We start from the raw sequence: 19,200 nt of genomic DNA on the forward strand, positions 1-19,200 counted from the left end.
ACTGATTAAAACAGAAATTCCCCCAAAAAGAAAAGATTTGCAATCATAAAGAAATGCATAGTCAATACTTCCAAATTCCAAAGTTCCAAATTCAGTTGTTTTCTTATTAGACCATTATTCATTTTTATGCTGCCAAAACAATACAACCCTTTATAGAATTATCATTTTATTTGTGTTTTTAATATTGGAACATACAATATTTTATTACAAAAAACTAGCAATGTTAGGACCTTGTTGGGTGTTCATCAAAACTTCACTCATCGTGCAGATTGTATTACCCAAAATCTAGGTAGTCTGAAATGTGTGCAGTCAAGTTGGGACTAACCAAGGGACACATGGGGGCAATTGTTCCGAGGCCCCAAAGTAGCAGGAATCCCTGAGCCCCCATCCTGTAGTAGACTTACCTGATTTGTAATAGCCAACTGCTGTAATAAACTGTGCTGCCTGTGAGCCTTTGGATTGATGTGAGGAGCTGTCAGACATTGGCATAGATGATCCAGCTCTATAGCAGGTATGTATCAGGTATGTATATCACCTGATTAATCTAGTATGGAACACCAAAAGGTAAAGAAATAAACACCAGATAGTGAATTAAAGGATAAAGTGAAATAATGAGTAAAAAATGTAAAGGTACTTCCTCACAGTACTGCAGCGGCCCAGAACAACACTCCTCTCAGTGTTCAACAGAAAGCAACACAAATATAGGGGCGCATGTACATTCCCCCCCCCACATGTACATGCGTCCCTATATTTGTGTTGTAATCAAGTATGGAGCCGGATCCTCTCTCCCAGTGCCCATCTGCACCTAGGCAGGAAGAATAGGAGGGCTTTGTATCACAAAGTGCGCTCTGATTGGCTGGTTAGCCTACTTCCCTTGCTTCACTGTCCTCGCTTTCCTTTCCTTCCATGTTACATGGCCAGTTGCAGTGCACATCTAGGGAAGATTAGAGGATATTATACTAATCATATTATTAATATGAACAGGCTGTGACATCATGAAGGAATGTAGAGTAACCTTCTGTGAAGGACTTGCTAGTACCCCGGCAGGGTATCTCCTCATAACTGGAACCACTAAGAATAACTAAATATATTAATTTACCCCAATCACCAGACAGCACCGATGGTGTAGACTGGGGCATAGGCAGGTTGTTTGGGGGCAAAAATGGCATAGCCAGGCTGCTTATGGGCAAATATGACTGTTTATGGGCAAAGATGGCTGCTTGGGGCACTCACAAGTTGTTTGAGGACAACCATGGCACAGCCAAAATATTTGGGGGCACTGATAAGCTGTTTGGGGCTAAAGATGACACAGATAGGCTGTCTGGGGAACTGAAAATCTGTTTTGGGATAATGATATCACAAACAAGCTGTTTGGGGACTGACAAGCTATATATGACAAAGATGGCTCAGACAAGCTGTTTGGGGCACTGACCAGCTGACTGGGACAAAGATGGCACAGACAAGCTGGTGGCATAGGTAAGCTGTTTAGGAGCAAAGATTCGAAAGTCAAGCTGTTTTGGGGCCAAATATGACACAGACAGGCTGTCTGGAGAACTGAAAATCTGTTTTGGGAGAAAGATAGCACAAACAAGCTGTTTGAGGACTGACAAGCTGTATATGGCAAAGATTGTACAGACAGGCTGTCTGTGGTATTGGCAATTTGTTTGTGGATAAAGTTTGTCTGCGGCATTGACAAGTTTGGGGATAAAGCTGTTTGGGGGGAATGTGACACAAGCAGGCTGTCAGGGGCACTGACAAGCTGTTTTGGGATAAAGATGGCAAATACAAGCTGTTTGGGGCAAAGATGGTACAGGCTGTCTGGGGCACTGGGGTGCTTTTTGGGTGCAAATATGGCACAAGCAAGCTGTTTCGGGCACTGAGAAGCTGTTTGGGAACAAAGATGGCACAGCAAAACTGTTTGGCGCACTGCAAATCTGTTTTGGCGCAAATATGGCACAGGCAAGCTGTTTGGGGCAAAGATTACATAGGCAAGTTTTGTTGGTGGCACAAGCAAGCTGTTTGGGGAAAAGATGACACAAGCAAACTGTTTTGGGGCAAATATGGCACAGACAAGCTGTTTGGGGACAAATATGGCACAGGTAGGCTGTTTGGTGACACTGACGAGCTGTTAAGTGGGAAAATATGGCACAGGCAAGCTGTTTGGCAAATACAGCACACACAATCTAGGTAAAAGATGGCACATGTAGGCTGTTTGGGGGCACTGACAAGCAGTTGGTGATATAGATGGCACACGCAAGCTGTTTGGGAAAAGGTGGGACAAGGAAGCTGTTCTGGGACACTGAGAAGCTGTTTGGGACAAAGATTGCACTGATAAAAGGATAAGCTGGGGGCGCCGGGGTTTCTAGTTATACCCCCTCTTGCACAATTCACACTCTCTCTCAGTGTTTCCCTACCTTCTCCACCGACCGCGTCTGTGTCCATTGTCTCCTTTTCTAGACCTCTGCATCTTCTCTTGCTTCTTCTTCTTCCTCTGTCTTCTTTCTACCTCCACTGCTCCCTGGTATCAACTCTGTGAACCAGGCCTCCTGGAGCACTTGTACAAAAGTATTATTATTATTTATTGTTTTACATAGCGCCATCAAATTCCATAGCACTGTACAGAGTACAGAGTTTCTGGGCACATCCTTTCCCCCAATTAGAGGAATGTGGAAACAATTTTCCCTGAAGCTGCTTCCATTAGCGGAAGTACTCCGAGAGGTTAGAATAATGCAGGCAGATTTGAAGAAACTTCTCAGAGTGGAGTGGGAATATGTTCAATACATGTAGTGCATGGTAAACAAAGTAGAGTTTGCAAGTACGTAGATGAACTACTAAACATCACCCCTCTTGCCTCCAGCAGGGTCCCTTAAAATGAATTCAATGCTAGTGTTTTGGGGGAAATCTGGATTAGTGGCTTGGCAGGGCTGTCTTTATCAAAAAGACACAATGAGCAGCTACACTGGGATGGGGCTTATTTCTAAGGATGACAGCAGCTGTCTCTTGCCCCCCCCCCCAAACTGAAGCCCATGGAGCAGCGCAGCTTAGGCGGAGTGGGCCTTGACAGAGCTAGGTGGTGTGCAACCATTTTGTAAGCAGTCACTTAACTGCTTATCCAAATCCTGGTTGTTCTGTATTGAGCAATTTGGTTCGGAGAGGCTTTTGCTTTCTTTTTCAGATGGAGCGGGAAATTGAGGAGATTCTGGAGGGGCTTCGGATGGCTACGAGGGAACGTGGTACCGGTTGGCTGAGGGAGCAGTTGGCACCTGTGTTGGACGTCGCGGCGGTTCCTTCGTCGGGTCGGCCTGTGCGGCGCACACGGCCTCCGGAACGCTTGAGCCCGGAGTTGTCATCTGGTGGACGTCGGGTCCGGAGCCGTTCAGGAGACAGGCGTGACGAGAGTGTTGGAGGCCGGAGCGGAGTTGGTGTTTGTGGGAGTGGTACTTCGCGGGCGCCCCGTGGTTTTCAACGGGCCCTGGCGGAACAGCAGAGGTTGGAGGTCGACATGGCTGGTGTGGGTCGCGGCTACGTTGGCAGGTATGAGGAAACGAGTGCGGCGGGCCCCGGGAGGTCGAGGGGTGCTGTTAGGTCAGCGGGGGGTGAGATAGGTGGCAGCGTGGTTGGCGGTGCGTCTGCCCCTGAGGTGCGCAGTGGCGGGAATTCTCCGTTGTGCTCGTCGGAGGAGGAGGGAGCGGTTTCTGCAGCGTTGAGGGTTAGTGGCAGCCCCCGAGCGTTTTCTGCGGGCCTTCGGTGCGGAGAAGGTGCCGTTTCGGCGGCTGAGCAGCTGACTGGAGGTGGTGAGAGTTTCGTGGCGGGCCTCGGGCGGTCCCGTGGTGCAGTCTCCGGTTTTACGGCCACTTCATTGGGCCGGGCTCAGCGTGTGACGCAGGATGTTGGGTTGTTGGTTGAGGAGGCTAGTTCTAGGCAGGTGGGTCGCAGTGGCCGCACTTTGGGGTTTGAGAGTCAGGCGCAGGATGTTTCTTTTCTTCGGGATAGTATTGAGGCGCTGTCTTCGTCGGGGGGTTTAGGTAGAGGTTTTAATAGGGCTAGTGATAGGTCTAGGTCTCCCTGTGGTAGTCAGGGGAGGGAGGTTGGGGATGTTAGTGGTTTTCGGTCTCGGATTCCTGTTCGGCGTGGTTCGTCTGTTCGTGTGGAATCTTTTTCTGTGCCTCGTATTTTATCTCCTTCTAGGTCTTTCGGTGCGGTTGGAGGTCATGGCCCGGGTCCTCAGCGACGTTCTTCTGCGGCGGCTGGGGATGATGGGAGTGCGGCCTTGCCAAGGGATTCTCATGATGGCGGCGGCCAGGATGCAGCCTCGGGGCTTGGAGCTGCAGCCAGAGGTTCCGGTGGTGAGTCTAGAGCTATGGTTGAAACCCGACAATTGTTAGACGGTTTGAAGGGGTTGTTGGGGTCTCTGCAGAAGGGGTCTCAGGTGAGTTCTGGTTGTGGGCAGGTGTGGTCTTCAGTTGGCTCCGGTGTGGGAGCAGGCGGTGCGGTAGTTGTGCCAGCGGTGGAGGGAGCGGATAGTGGTGAGGCTTTGGTCTCGGGGGCTTCTTCGGTTAGTGTCGAGAGGGCAGAATTGACAGGTGGGATTCCGGATTCGGCTAGGCAGAATGCCTATGTTTCTTTTGCTGGCCCCCTGGGGGTTCATCTGAAGCAGGATGTTAACCCCTTGATGACAATTGCCGGTCCGGGCACGTCACGGAAATTCATGTCGATAACGACAAATGACGTGCCAGGACCGGCACGTCATTAAACGGGTGCAGAAAGCGATCTATTTTCGCTTTCTGCACCGAAACGGTGTTGCTGTAATGCCTCGACCTCGAGGCATTCAGCAACGCCATTATCGGCACAAAGGGGCCATCTCTGGCCCCTCCCCGGGGCGTCAACATCCGCCATACTTTGTATGGCGGCGGACGCCCGTTTTAAAAGCGTTTAGGAGGCGATCAACGATCGCCTCCTAAACTTAAATGGTGTCGCTGGAATGCCTCGATCAGGAGGCATCCAGCGACACCAAACACTTACCTTTGGATGGGCTGTGACCGCTCCGGAGAGCGGTCACAGCCGCAGCTGCCGGTGATCTTCGCCATCTGCAAGATGGCGGCGGTCAGGGAAAATTCAATAAAGAAACAATAAAGTCTAAAAAGTTCGCTAGACGGTCTCCAGACCCTCTAGAGAACTCTGGCTCCACTTGCAGGTTGAATATAGGTACTGCATTCAACCATGCAAGTCAATGGAGCTCAGCTTTCTAATCACAGTGTGATTAGAAAAAATAAATTAAAAATAAAATAAAATTAATAATAATTAGAAAAAAAATAGTAAAAAAACAGTAAAATGTAAAAATAATTTCCCACTGATGTCACTATCAGGGGAACCTTCAAGTTGAAAAAAAATGTTAAAAAAATAAAAAAAAAGGCAAAAAAAAAATATATATATATAAAAAATATATTTTTGTGAGCAAGTCCTAAAATTAGCATATTAGCTTAAAACAATTCTCGCATGGAAAGAGTTAAAATACTGGCATATTAAATGCCCATGGGGTGTCTACTTTTAAAAAAATGTATGATTTGATGGGGTAAATTGAATTGGCCAGGTTCAACAAGGTCCCAATTAACACGGGGGGAAGGATGGCCACACATCTAATTTCCAATTAGAAAAATGCACACGTACCAAATGTGGCCTTTTAGTTCCCCCCAAAAATGACAAACCCATGCATGTGGGGTATAACTGTACTCAGGAGATGTTGCTGAACACATATTGGGGTGTCGTGTGACAGCGGCATATACCAGGAGCTGTAAATTCATACATAAAGTAGGTGTGTGTGGGAAAAATACACACACAAAAATACTACTGCAAACTTTAAAAAAATGCTGGTGGTAAAATGTGTGCATGCAAAGAGTTAAAATACCAGCATTTAAAATACCCTGGGGTGTCTAGTTTTCAAAAATATATGGTTTTGTTGGGCATACTGAAATGGCCCGGCTCAAAGATGTACCAAATAGGGCACGGGCAGTGGATCCCCAAATGCCAAAGTTCAACATTGAAAAATGTGCATGCCCCAAATGTGGCTCTTTTGCCCCCGAACAGCCAGGCAAAATCATTCATGTGGGGTATCACTGCGCTCAGGAGATGTTGCTGAACACATATTGGGGTGTTTTGTGATAGTGACATATACCAGAACCTGTTTATTCATACCTAAATTAAAATGTGTGTGAAAAAACAAATGCAAAAAAATTACTACCATAAAGTTTGACAAAGGCTGATGGTAGAATAAGTGCTTGGAAAGGGTTAAAATACCAGCATTTGGAATACCCTGGGCTGTCTAGTTTTCAAAAATATATGACTTGATGGGGTAAATTGCATTGGCCGGCTTCAAAGATACCCGAAATGGCACATGGGGGGAAGAATTACCAGATTTGGAAAAAATGGCTTTGAAATAGCAAAACGGTACCTGTACTTATTGCTCCATAACGTGCAGAAAAAAGCAAAAAAACATAAAAACATTGGGTATTTCTAAACTCAGGACAAATAGTAGAATATATTTAGCAGGTTTTTTTATTACCTTTTATAGATGAGTAAAAGATTTTTCAACTAAAAGTTAGAAACAGTCATTTTTTTCTACATTTTTCACCATATTTTATACTTTTTTTAATAGTAAATAATACGATACAATCAAAACAATGTCATCTAAAGAAAGCCCTTCTTGTCCTGAAAAAAACAATATCTAATGTGTGTGGGTTCAGTAAACGGGAAAGAAGAAAATTACAGCTAAACACGAGCAGCGCAGAAATGTTAAAACGGCCATTGTCACGAAGGGTACAAAAAGTAAAATCAGCCTTTGTCACGAAGGGGTTAAGGATAAGATTTGGAAAGGGGATTTTGTGGAGATATTTTCTTTGTTGCCTTTGGAGGAGTTTATAGATTTGAAAGAGGAGGATAAGAAGGATGCTAAGAAGGAGGAGGAGGAAAAGAAAAAGCGTTATAGGAAGATTCCCAAGTCGTTTGGTAACTGGTTGAGGGCATTTTGTATATTGGCTAGTGTTATTGGGGAGAAGTCGCCTAATTTGTGCTCCCCCCTTTTTTGTTACTTGGATGGTATCTGGGAAGCGTATAGAACGTATGGGGGTCTGGCGTGGTGGAAATACGACGAGCAGTTTAGGCAGCGGTTGTCGGCTAATCCAGGTATGCGGTGGGACCAGATGGACCTGCCATGGATGAAGCTTATGATGGCGCAGAAGGCGCAGCCCTTTCAGTCGGGGGCCGGCGCGGGCGGGCACGGTTCCGCGTCGGCCGTCAATAGGAAAGGTTTTTGTTGGCTGTTCAACGACAGCCATTGTAAGTGGGGGTCTGCTTGCAAGTTCAAGCATGAATGTTCCGGTTGTGGGGGCGCCCATAGTTTCACGAAGTGTTTCAAGAAGGGGAAATCTGGAGGAGTCCCGGGAACTACGTCTTCCGGGTCCGGGGCCGCTTCCTCTGGGGCTAACCCCGGTGAGGTTAAACGCGATGTTACCCTGGCTAAGCCGTTACGGTAATCGTGAAGCGGCTCAGTTGTTGTGCGACGGTTTTCGGTAGGGGTTTTACATTCCTTTTTCTGTTAGGCAATTTAGAAGTTGTAATCGGAATTTGAAGTGGTGGCCTGGTGATACGGCATTGGGAGTTGGAGTCCCTGTTGCCTGGCTATTTTAGGGAGGACGGTGTCCACTTATCTGATGTGGGCCTGGATTTTTGAATTTGGGTTTTCAGGACGCGTTAACCCAAGCTTTGTTTTTTCGGTGTGGCGGGGCTCAGACGGCTCGAGGGGTTCAAGGTCTGGCCTGTGGCGGGGTTAGTTGGGGATAATTGCCTAATACGGTGTTTTGTTATGTTTTTGGTTAATAATTTGACTTGGTTCAAGTTATTGGTGTAGGTTTCGAGCTGGTCTGTGGCTCAGAACCTGGGGTGGTGTAGGGGTGTCTCGGTATGCCCCTGCATTGGTGTGTGGTTAAATTGGTGGTGTGGGGGTGTCTTGGTATGCCCCTGCAGTGGTAATTTGGTTAAATCGGTGGTGTAGGGGTGTCTCGGTATGCCCCTACATAGTTATAATTTGGTTAAACGGTCTGGTAGGGGTGTCTCGGTACATCCCTATTGTGGTCAATATGTTAATATGTTAATGTGGAGGCACCTGGTATGTGTTGGTGCCATTATATGGTTAATTTATTGGTTATGTGAGGTCATTATCAGTGTTAATAAGATTTGAGCTGTTAATAATGTTAACCGGGGTGGCTGGGTTGACAATGACCTCTAAATATTGTATATATGTTAATAAAGCTGTGGACAAAATATTTTGCACCCAAGTAAAGTGTCAGAGTCATTATTTGGGTATGGGGTATGAGCTTCCTGGGGCACAAACTCAACTATGCGCTTGTCATGAAGCCCATGGAGCAGCGCAGCTTAGGCGGAGTGGGCCTTGACAGAGCTAGGTGGTGTGCAAAAAGGAAGGATTTAATTTAATTGGTTTAGAATTGTTATGGGTGGGGTTATTAGTAAGGTATATAAGTGGCAACCATTTTGTAAACTGTCACTTAACTGCTTATCCAAATCCTGGTTGTCCCACCCTCCCTCCCTTTAAGGTGGGTTGTGGGGGGTGACTGCCCCGTTTTGTCACAGCGGCGGGGTTAGTTGGGGATTATTGCCTAATACGGTGTTTTGTTATGTTTTTGGTTAATAATTTGACTTGGTTCAAGTTATTGGTGTAGGTTTCGAGCTGGTCTGTGGCTCAGAACCTGGGGTGGTGTAGGGGTGTCTCGGTATGCCCCTGCATTGGTGTGTGGTTAAATTGGTGGTGTGGGGGTGTCTCGGTATGCCCCTGCAGTGGTAATTTGGTTAAATCGGTGGTGTAGGGGTGTCTCGGTATGCCCCTACATAGTTATAATTTGGTTAAACGGTCTGGTAGGGGTGTCTCGGTACATCCCTATTGTGGTCAATATGTTAATATGTTAATGTGGAGGCACCTGGTATGTGTTGGTGCCATTATATGGTTAATTTATTGGTTATGTGAGGTCATTGTCAGTGTTAATAAGATTTGAGCTGTTAATAATGTTAACCGGGGTGGCTGGGTTGACAATGACCTCTAAATATTGTATATATGTTAATAAAGCTGTGGACAAAATATTTTGCACCCAAGTAAAGTGTCAGAGTCATTATTTGGGTATGGGGTATGAGCTTCCTGGGGCACAAACTCAACTATGCGCTTGTCAAGTTGTGGGAGACATGTGATAAGGCTGGAAAGCATGATGGAGGTGAATGCCCGCGCAACCACCGGCAGCTTGAATGCACCACTTGGGTTATTGCATAACCCAGACACTCATTATTAGAGAGGAGCAAAAAATATGCACTGCTGATGAAGTATGTAATATTAGTTCTGTTTTCTTCCTCTAAACGTTTTCAAGGTGTAGCAGAATTTTTTCAGTATTTTTTATCCAAGTATCACTTGTAATGGATTCAGTTCGAAGTGTCCCTCAAATCACTCCAAGTATTTCCAAAATATTTGGAGCCAACTACAATGATTTTGTGAAATTCAAGAGGTATTTAAGTATTCCCTAGTTAAATTCATTTATGCCCTAGTCACCTAGTTTTTTTAGGTATAAAAACTAAAGGAAACCCTTACTTAACTATACAAGTAAGATGAATGAGGTCATATGCAGGAAAGAACTAGAGCAACTCTGTCAATCTGAAGGTCAAGCTGCCGCCTAGACACTTTTTTCTGCACCCTGCGCAAACTACATAGGTAAGCACTGGTTTTATTTTTTATTCACATCTGGCTTACAATAAAATGTCTTCAATTAATACATTGTTTAACAAAAACTCCACCTTGTGGCATGTTACAAAGATAGCTGTTAAATAGTTCCACCCAATATGGGGTACCAGTAAGCTCCGATTACAATAACAGAATAACATTTATATAGCAATTATCTCCCAGACTGTGATGAGAGCCTGCGTGACATCACAGGACGTGGAGCTGGGGGGAGTGGTCTGGGGGAGAGAGCTCAAGTGGGATGCAGGGGATGTCTACCCTCCAGTTAAGCTCTGCAATAAACAAGTGTTGAAAGCCAGTGTTGTGTGCCTTAAATGACATGGTGTCAGAAGTACTCACCTGCGCACCTGTTGATCTGTGAGGATGGCTAAGTTCACTCCACCTGAGCCATTTGACTTCTCCCAGCCTGCAGCATGGCCTACCTGGCGACATAGGTTTGCACGCTTCAGGATTGCATCCAAGCTGGACAAGGAGAGTGGTGAAGTACAAGTTAATTCCCTTGTATGTGCTATGGGGAAAGATGTGGAGCCAGTGTATAATACTTTTACATTCCGGGAGGGGGAAGAATATGACTTTGATATAGTCATGAATAAGCTCAGCGCCCATTTTGTGCCCAGGAGGAATGTGATTCATGAGAGGGCCTGTTTTCACAAGCGTACTCAGCATGTGGGTGAATCTGTGGAATCATTTGTGCGCAGCCTTTATGAATTGGCAGAGTTCTGTGAGTTTGGAGCTGCCAAGGAGGAGCAGATTAGAGACAGAATTGTCATAGGACTTGCAGACTCAGAAGTCTCCTTAAAGTTGCAGCTGGAGGCTGAATTGACACTTGATGAGGCTATACGGATGGCCCGCCAAAACGAACTGGTAAAGAAGCAGAGTGCTGATATGAGATCTGAAAGCATGGTAGAAGAAGTGCTGCAGTCCAGGAGAGTTACAAATGACAGCCAGGGTATGGGTAGCAGACCGCAGGCAGCAGACAGGCTCAGAAGCAGTGGGGTACATCAAACTCGTTGTATGCGCTGTAATCGAACTCATGGAACAAGAATGCTATGCCCTGCTAAAGACAAGAGAGGAAGTGCAACCGAGTTGGCCATTTTGAGATAGTTTGCAAATCAGAGTGTGTTAAGGAAATGCACCTGGACAGTGACCAGGAGACACAGGAGGTGTCCTTTGTAGGGTCAGTGATTGAACAGTCTCGCTTTGACGATGATTGGCGAATTACACTTACAGTGATGGGTGCAAGGATTGCCTTCAAGATTGATACGGGAGCGGACATTACCGTTATTTCTCTGGCAACGTTCAAGCAACTGCCACAAAGACCAGAGCTTGAGAAGGTTGTGACAAAAGTTTATGGCCCTGGAGGCTGCATTGATTGTGTCGGGCGATTTCTTGCCCGCAGTGAATACAAGAAAAGAAGATTTACCCTGTGGGTGTACGTAATCAGAGATCAATATGTTAATAACCTTTTGAGCCGGAATGCAGCCTGCAGTCTGGGCCTTGTTGCGAGGGTGCAAGAGGTCACAGAAGACATGTTTGGAGATCTTGGCCTGTTGAACTGCGAGCCAGTCCGAATACAGCTTAAGTCTGACGCAGTTCCATACAGTGTCGCTACACCTCGTAGAATTCCATTCCCACTTCTGCCACAGGTTGAAGCAGAACTTATGAGAATGAAAAGTATGGGTGTAATTGAGGAGGTCACAGAAGCGACTGACTGGTGTGCTCCTATAGTGCCTGTTGCTAAGAAAAACGGGAAAGTTCGTATTTGTGTGGATTTAAAACGGCTAAATGAGGCTGTGAAGAGGGAGAGATATGTGATGCCGACTTTGGAAGATATAGCTCCAAGATTGTCAGGACCTAAGTTCTTTTCCACGCTCGATGCTTCCAGCGGATTCTGGCAGATACCCCTTGACCCAAGGAGTCGCAAGCTGACTACCTTTATCACACCGGTAGGTCGGTTTTGTTTCCCGGGACTCCCCTTCGGTATATCATCAGCACCAGAGATTTTCCAAAGGGAGATGAGCTCCCTCCTGAGAGACCATGAGGGCACAGTGGTGGTCATGGATGACATCCTTTGTATGGGTCCACTCAAGAAGAGCATGATCAGCGGCTGCATCGTGTACTACAGACAGTAAGAGAGTCTGGGCTGAAGCTGAATAAAGACAAATGTCACTTTGGGAAAACAGAACTGTGTTACTTTGGTCACATTATTAGCGGAGACGGTATTAAGCCAGATGCCAGTAAAGTCCTCGATATCGAAAAGATGATAAGCCCTTCTGATGTAACTGAACTAAGACAAATTCTTGGCCTTGTGAATTATTTGGGCAAGTTTCTACCAGAATTATCCTCAGTGTTGCATCCTATTAATGAATTGTTGAAGAAGGATGTTGCTTGGACCTGGGGACCTCCACAGGAGGAGGCCCTTGCTCTGGTCAAATCAATGACCCCTCTAGAAAGACAGTGGTTAGCGCAGATGCTAGCAGTTACGGCCTAGGAGCAGCCCTTCTGCAACTGAACGAGGGCAAGTTATAGCCCATTGCCTATTGCTCTCGTACACTAACAGCAGCAGAGACAAGATATGCCTAAATTGAAAAGGAATGTCTGGCGGGAGTTTGGGCCTGTGAGCGCTTCCAACGCTATTTGGTGGGCTTAGAAGGATTTAGTCTGGAAACCCATCACAAACCACTGGTTCCATTGATAAACACTTATGACATTGACAAAGCTCCCCTGAGATGTCAAAGACTACTAATGAGACTACTAAGATTCAATGTTCGGGCAGTGCATGTGCCGGGGAAGCAACTGGTGGTGGCAGATACACTCTCCAGGCTCCCGCTGGCTGCTGCTGAAGAATCATCAACAGAATCGGATGTTAAGGCATATGTGGATTCAATATTGTCATCTAAGTCCATCTCTTCTGGGAGATTAGAACAGATCAAGAGGGAGACACGTCTGGATACTGATCTCCAAGAAGTTATAAGTTACATAAAGGGAGGCTGGCCAGAGAGTCGCACAGTGTGGATGGCACTGAATGCTTTCCAGTTGGAGAGAGCGCATCTCACAGAACTGGATGGTTTAGTTCTCTTTCAGGACCGTATTGTCATACCTGCCAGTATGCGTCAAGAAATGTTAGGGTGAATTCATGATGGCCATTTAGGGATTTCCAAATGTAGGGAAAGAGCAGCCACAGTGGTGTGGTGGCCGGGAATAAGTACTGACATTGCAGAATATGTATCAAAATGTGCCTTTTGCCGTGAACGTCGGCCTACACAGAGGAGAGAGCCTCTAATATCTACACCGCTGCCTGAGGGTCCCTGGCAGAAGATAGCTGCAGATTTGTGTGAACTTAATGGGAAAAAATATCTGGTTGTAGATTATTATTCTAGGTACATCGAAATTGCACCATTAGGGGAGGCCACCAGTGTGGCTGTAATCACCCGCCTCAAAAGTATGTTCGCCAGGTGGGAAAGTCCTTTGGAGCTGGTGAGTGACAATGGGATGCAGTTTGCTTCCATGAAATTTAAATCCTTCAGTAGAGAGTATGATTTTGTTCACTCAACTTCCGGTCCACACTACCCGCAAGCCAACGGGATGGCAGAAAGAGCAGTTCAAACTGCCAAGTTCATTTTGAAGCAACAAGAACCATATTTGGCCCTCTTAGCGTACAGGGCAACACCAATTCATGCCACAGGATGTAGCCCTGCACAGCTGATGTTGGGGCGACAGATTCGTACCACGTTGCCTTCTGTGCGTGTACTCCAGCCTCCCCACCCCGTCCTTCCAGAGGACGTTTGGAGGAGGGATGAGGAGGCAAAGCGGAGCTACAGATTCTTCTATGACAGAAGACATTCTGCGCGTCCATTGCCGGAGCTGCACACAGGCCAGAGTGTAAGAGTCAAGCTGGACGAAGAAAGGAGGTGGAATACCCCGGCAACTGTAGTAGGGCGTTCCCTTGAGCCAAGGTCTTATGTGGTCCGCACAGAAGGAGGGACTGTTGCCCGCCGTAACAGAATACATCTTCAGCCTGTTCCCGAGGAGTTAGACGTCGAGAATCGGGAACACCACAGCCAGTGGAGACCTCGGTCTTCAGAAGCATACCTGCCTCACAACGAGATTCTAGTGGGGATACATCGGTGCCACCATTGGAGTCACAACCAGGACTTGGGGAAGGTCCTTGTAAAATGACTTCAAGTGGTAGAGTCGTGAAGCTTCCAGTCTGATACAGAGATTAACACTGTAGTTAGAACAGTGGCTTGAAGAATGGGCAGAATAATCCCAAAGCCACTGTGGACTAGGGTAGTCTACCCCGATGTCCTAGATAGATTGTCATATGTTCCTGTAGTTCCTTGCTCTTTGTTTATATGTTTATTGTTGGTTGAAAAAAAATGTATTGCATTAAAAGGGGGGAGATGTGATGAGAGCCTGAGTGACATCACAGGACGTGGAGCTGGGGGAGTGGTCTGGGGGAGAGAGCTCAAGTGGGATGCAAGGGATGTCTACCCTCCAGTTAAACTCTGCAATAAACAAGTGTTGAAAGCAGCCCAGTGTTGTGTGCCTTTCATGACACAGACCACCTGTTAGACAGATATATCATCTCAATGACACAATAAAAGTACAGTCTGAAATAATTCGGGTCATTAGCCTTAAAAGGTCTTGCAAGCTTTTATGAATCCTTATTTAACAGTGGACGGAGTAGAATGTTAAAATCTCAACCAATTATCCTTTAATTAAAACAAAATCCAAATAATTTTTAATACTAAAGTGCTGTGACAAAAAGAATCACACGTATACATTCCACTATCTATATTATATTATATATATACTTTAGTCTGTGTAAGCAAATAAGAGGACACTTATGCCTTGAAAAGAAAATTCTTGCTGTATGTTTTTTGCACTTCATACACTTCCAACTGCATCTTAAACTGTAAAAAAAATAATCATTTTAATTATCTTTATTTATTGATTTGTATACCATCATAATATTCTGCAGCACTGTACAATGGGTAATAATGGTTAAAACTGTTAGATGTTGCTATGTGTTGCAATACTCACAAAATCATAAAAAGACCTTCTGCCTGTACAATGACTAAGTGCTGTCTGGAACTGCCTAGGAGCAGGAAGAATATATTAAGCAATTAAAAGTATGAAGATATTCTGCAGACTGTAAATAGAGATTTTCCTTTCCAAGTTGCAAAACAGCATCACCTACTGGATATGCAACAAATTGCAGAATGTGCACACAATTTGTTGGTGCATTGGTGGTGCTTTATAAAGGTGTGGGGTACAAAACAAAACAAAAAAAAAACATGACAAATTTTTGACTCACATTAAGAATGTGGACAATCGCGCCATCAGGAAAGTAGCAGATCCCATATGAAAATGTCTTTAAAGATTTTATCCCCACCCGATTCAACGATATCTCAGCAGAAATGCTAGTAATTATCCCTATCATTATGGTGGAAGTGCAATATTAGATATTGAGCCTATCATGTTCTTGTGGTAACTGTGTTAATTAGCACCATTGTTGGTAATACACACTTGGGTCAACCTAACCCTGGTTCTTCAAGATTATTGAATTTTGTTCAACCCACTTTTAGTTTTAACAGTTTACAGCCATGTCTTCTTAGTATCTCCTTCTGTCAATAAACTCCCCTAATACCTACTTACCGGGAGCCTTATGAGACCAAGGACTGCTTAAGGTCTGGATTCCTGCATCAGGAAAATGGGGCAAACTAGATGGGCAAAATGCTTCTTATCTGACACCAAATTCTATGTTTCTGTAGTGGTTTTTTCATGTGAATACACTTCTAAAAAAACTAAATTCTATAAGACCTTACATAATTTTCAGATAACTTATAGTGTAACCATGTAAACTGTACTTAACCATATTATACTATAGCTTTTATGGTAGCAAAACAAACCTGATCATTATCTGTTGATTTCTCTTTACAACTTGGCAACTTTGCACCAGAATATTTTTTGTTTTTGTATTCACAGATCCCCCTATGCTCTCTAACTGGTATTCTTCACTTTAAGTTCTTAAAGAATGTTTCCATCGTTTGGTCACCAAAAGAAAGACATAAAAGAGAGATTTTTTAGATTATTCTCTATTTTTGTAGTATATTTGGTATGTATATATTTTTTGGTATTTTCTTGTATACTTGTTTTTTGGAAAACGTTATTGGGCCATAAATTTGTCCCGTTTATGTGTAGTTACATAATCTGATATAGTATATAGCAGGCAGGGCTGGAGCAAGGATTTTTGCCACCCTAGGCAAAAAAAAATTTCCGCACCGTGGCTCCACCCCCACAAGCCCCTCCCCTTTGCCCACTCCTCCCCATAGTGACTGCAAGCCGTGGCTGCGCTTACTGAAAACCCTATTGTCATCAGAATTTTATGCCAAGGATTCTCAAGGACACAACTAGGTAAGGCACTTTATGCATCTTTGCAGCAGGTAAGGGTTATCGCCTAGTTCACTAGAATTTCACTTTGGTGAGGCTATCACTTCCGTGCCAAGACACCTGGCAAGGTCTTAAAGTATGTCATTTAAGTTACTTTATGTAAACCAGGTCAGGTGTAACTTTAAAGATCCTATAATAATTATTCGATGTTACAAGTTTTACAATAAAGGCATTTGCTATTGTATCAAAATAGGCAGTATACATATGGAAGGTGTGAAAATGAAAGTGAGAAATTAAACTAAAATTGACTCGATAATCATAATAACTTTTCTCAAACTATGACCTGGAGGTTCAAATCACTTCCAGAGTGTGGCATTTACCAACCGAGTTACCTGAACAGCTACAAAACACAACTTCCATGAATGTCTATTTGCAGAAAGAGACTCCTGGAGACGTGTAGCCGGAGGGGTTACATGACCCAACCTAGAGATGTTTGGGTGATGGGAGTTGAGGGAGCAGATAAATACCTAGGGGCACATTGCTGGGGCCTCTTTTTGTTCACTGTAAGCAGGAAATTCTCACCCTCGCTTTACACATTGGATGTTTTTGTTGGGGTAATGGGGTCCCAGTTTTTTAAGGTTAATGTTTGAAATTAATATTTACCTAGGTGGCTATGGATATGTTGCAGATGATTGGGAGGTTAGATGTTGGAGTCATGCCAAAGGGGGCATTTCTATTATTTGTATTATCTGCAGCTGGGGGGGGTGCAAACGTATAGGAGATGGCAACTACTTTGGCCATGCATAACACAATAACGGAGTTGGAATGCATTAAGCTACAATAATTTAATTAAAACAGAAAAATTTGCAGATTTGCAAGCAATATTCATTATTAAACCTTATCAAACCTTAACAAGGCCGTCGAGACTTAAATAACTTGGAAATACACAATCCCTTTGGAACACTGATTTGTGAAATTGTTTTTTTTTTCCTTTCTGTAGAATACAAATTTGAAAGCAATTCTTAGACTGGCAAGCAGACGGAAAGCTGCAGAATTAAGTATTTAAAACAGTATGAAGTTTTTTTTATTTTTAGAATGCTTCATCTCTTTGAATTTTAATATGGCCATTAACTGGTGGTATCGTCCCACATAGCTAGAAATCTATATGCCTTTAATGTTAATGTCATGGGGATGTGTAGGTGGCCTTTTATGTCCCAGTAGGGTTTTGTGGTATCTTATTGAAGTGCTTTCATATTCAATGTGTGATGTAATCCATCTCCAAGATGCCAAAAAATCTCTCTTAATACTTCTGATATCTATGTAACTATTTTGCTATTTATTTTAGAGAACAGGATACCTCAATCCTCCTCCATGAAGTAAACAGAAAAGGGACATCTTCATCTGGTATGTTGTAGATGCTGCTAAAATAAACATGATTACTGTATTTTAAAACTATTGAAGGCATTTCCTTTCAGTAATTGTTTGCTATTACCCACACATTCTGGTGCGTAGCTGATGTGTAGGAATGTAGCACTGAGTTTATTTCTATATTAGCTTTTAACCTTTGTATTGAAGAAATAAACGTGGGATGAAGACTTTTTAAACACTGAAATGCTTGTGTTTTTTATCATATATATATATTTAAACAGCACAAACATTCATTAATGTTTACTCCCATCTGTCAGGGGAGATGTATACTTGACCCATGCTCCCTATTGCCCCGCAAAAGCAAGACCGTGGAGTACATACCCAGGAGGGTTATTTGACCGGTAGGGGGCTCCACCTCTGCTTTTGTAGTAGAGGCACGGCCGCTTCCATTAACCTGGTCCCAGCTGGCCTAAGCCAGAATATGCTTTTGAATGCAGTGCCTTTCAGTGTGTCCCCAAGTGTTTACCCTAAAACAGGACCAGGACTGACAATTCCAAAAACGATATCTACCTACACATCAACCGCCAGAGCGTCACGCTTACAAACATTACTTGGCAAAGTGCCACAGAGGTCTCTATAAAAACATCAACCTGCTAGGGCTAGAAACCCAGAATGTGAATTAAGAAACATTTCCCCACCTAGTTTGCACAATTTAACTGCTGTAAGGAACTTAAACCTTGTTGGGTCCTCAAGTTTGTCTTTTATATAGAGTAGCTTTATGCCTATTCCACACATGTATGAATTCCTTCAATGCATTAACCTATACCGTAAAGTTCTATACATGCACCTTTCCTAAAGGTTTTTTTGTCAATATAACTCCTCATCCCCATTTGCAGGGAATTTTGTGCGTTTACGTAGAAAACCCTGTCCCCACCTCATGTTCAAGGTCAAGAGAGCCCTCCATTAATTAACTAATGAATGATTACAACTCCCCTTAAAGACCTTAATATAACCTGTGCCTAAATGCTACATTTTACCTAAACCTTAATAACTCAAATTCTCCCATTCATGCAGCCCTAGGCCCATTTTGCAATGCTTGATGTATTTTTTTGGTTCTATGACAGACGAGCCCATCAACATTCAAGATTGATGGTTCTAAAACCACCTTTAGGCCCTCAAGTTCATCATCAGGCACAAGATATTTATTATATCTTCTCTTATGCGCAACCAGTAAAAGTGATACTAAGTAGTTTACCTAGACCCAACAACATAGTGCCTCAGAGATAACTATAGGTACACAATGGGCAGCAGAGGAAAGAGAAAAAAACCCCACAATATCTCGTAGGAAGAAGATTTGGTAATAACAGTGGTACTATAGAAGACTCCCAATCATCAGTGGAAGGAGGCCAAGACTACATAGGACCAATTTGGTTAAAATACCCCCTGTCTATTTTGCTTCTTTCTATTTATACTGAAATTAAGGACACCTTTAGATGTGTTTTTAGAAAGAGTTTTTTTTAACAAGTCTATCCTGTATGTTAATGCTAAAAGTGACTAAGCCAGGGAATACAGCATCTGTACAAAAACTCTGATAGTGACAAGTATAATTGGTTGCAATAGTCCAAATCGAGTCTGCTATGTAGGCG

Source organism: Sceloporus occidentalis, unplaced genomic scaffold (genome assembly GCF_023333645.1).
Source record: "Sceloporus occidentalis isolate IW3139 unplaced genomic scaffold, rSceOcc1.0.p SCAF_34, whole genome shotgun sequence".
NCBI classification, from domain to species: domain Eukaryota; kingdom Metazoa; phylum Chordata; class Lepidosauria; order Squamata; family Phrynosomatidae; genus Sceloporus; species Sceloporus occidentalis.